Source organism: Manis javanica, chromosome 5 (assembly GCF_040802235.1).
Source record: "Manis javanica isolate MJ-LG chromosome 5, MJ_LKY, whole genome shotgun sequence".
NCBI lineage: Eukaryota > Metazoa > Chordata > Mammalia > Pholidota > Manidae > Manis > Manis javanica.
The window spans coordinates 51551016-51552823 of record NC_133160.1 but is presented as its reverse complement, the minus strand read 5'-3'; the positions used below and the strand labels follow the sequence as shown (position 1 = coordinate 51552823).

Genomic DNA, 1808 nt, shown 5'->3' with positions numbered 1-1808 from the left:
CCTTACTCTGCCCCTTTTCTCTTTCTTCCTTTCAATTAGCAAAGTTTTGTGTTATACCTAAGGATATAGCAGAACAAAGCAGGTGCCTCACATAGGCGTAGTGGGCAGAATGCACTAAACCAACAATGAGCAAACAGCACAAGTCAGCTATGACTGAGCAAGGGGACTTCAGTGTGCTGTGACTTGCTCCTCCCTAAGCAAACCTCAGCATTTTAAAATTAACTCCATTTTTTTTTCAACATGTTTGTTGCCAGAACACAGATGTTGTGAAAACCAGAATGGGAAGGGAGACTCCCATCAACATTTTCATTGTTGAACATGTAGATATGGCAAATCTACCACTACTGGCCATTGATCTACAAAAGAACCATTGAAAAATTAGAGAAGGAGGCTGCTGAGACAGGAAAAGGCTTCTTCACACGTGCATGGATCTTGGGTAAACTGGAAGCTGAACAAGAGTGTGGTATCCCCATTGACATCTCCCTGTGGAAATTTGAGACCAGCAAGTATTACATGACCATTATTGATGGCCCAGGACACAGGACTTTATCCAACACATGAAGACAAGTCCATATCAGGCTGATGCGCTGTCCTGATTGCTGCTGCTGGTGTTGGAGAATGTGAAGCAGGGATCTCCAAGAATGGGAAGGCCTGTGAGCATGCACATCTGGTCATACACTGTATGTGACACAGCTAATTCTTGGTGTTAACAAAACGGCTTCCACTGAGCCACCCTATAGCCAGAAGAGATATGAGGAAATCATTAAGGAGGTCAGCACTTATATTAAGCAAATTAGCTACAACCTGACACAGTAACATTTGTGCCAGTTTCTGATTGGAACAGTGACAACATGCTGGAACCAAGTATTAATGTGACTTAATTCAAGGGATGCAAAGTCACCTGAAAAGATGGCATTGTCAGTAGAACCATGCTGCTTGAAACTATGGATTGTATCCTGACACCAACTTGTTGACTGACAAGCCCTTGTGCCTGCCCCTTCAGGATGTCTACACAATTGGTGTTATTGGTACTATCCCTACCGTCTGAGTGGAGGCTGGTGTTCTCAGTCCTGGCACAGTGCTCACCTTTGCCAAAGTCAATATTTCAACTGAAGTTAAGTCTGTTGAAATGCACCATGAAACTTTCAGTGAAGCTCTTCCTGGGGAGAATGTGGACTTCAGTGTCAAGAATGTGTCTGTCAAAGGTGTTCATCATGGCAGTATGGCTGGTGATAGTAAAAATGACCCACCAATGAAAGCTGCTGGCTTCACAGCTCAGGTGATTATCCTTAACCACCCAGGCCAACCACACTGTGTGCAAGTTTGCTGAGCTGAAGGAGACTGATCGTTGTTCTGGGGCAAAGCTGGAAGGTGGCCCTAAGTTCATGAAATCTGGTGATGTTGTCACCATTGATATAGCTCCTGGGAGGTCCATGTGTGTTGCGAGCCTCTCTGACTGTCTTCCTCTGGGCCGTTTGTCTGTTCATGACTCGAGACAGACAGCTGCCGTGGGTGTCATCAGAGCAGTGGACAAGAAGGCTGCTGGAGCTGGCAGAGCCACCAAGTCTGCCCAGAAAGTGCAGAAGGCTATGTGAGGATTAGCCCCAATACCTGGCACCCCAGTCTTAATCAGTGGTGGAAGACCAGTCTCAGAACTGTTTGTCTCCATTGGCCATTTAAGTTTCATACCAAAGACTGGAAATGATAACAATGCATCGTAAAACCTTCACAAGGAAAGGAGGATGTTTTGTGGGCCATTTTTTTTTTTTTTTTGTGTGTGTGTGTGTGTGTGTGGCAGTTTTAAGTTA

General features: G+C 45.1%; 1 pseudogene; it reads left to right on the top strand.

Moving 5' to 3' along the window:
• Positions 1 to 278: 278 nt before the first annotated feature.
• Positions 279 to 1595, top strand: LOC108403635 (elongation factor 1-alpha 1 pseudogene; annotated as a pseudogene).
• The last annotated feature ends 213 nt before the right edge of the window (positions 1596 to 1808 follow it).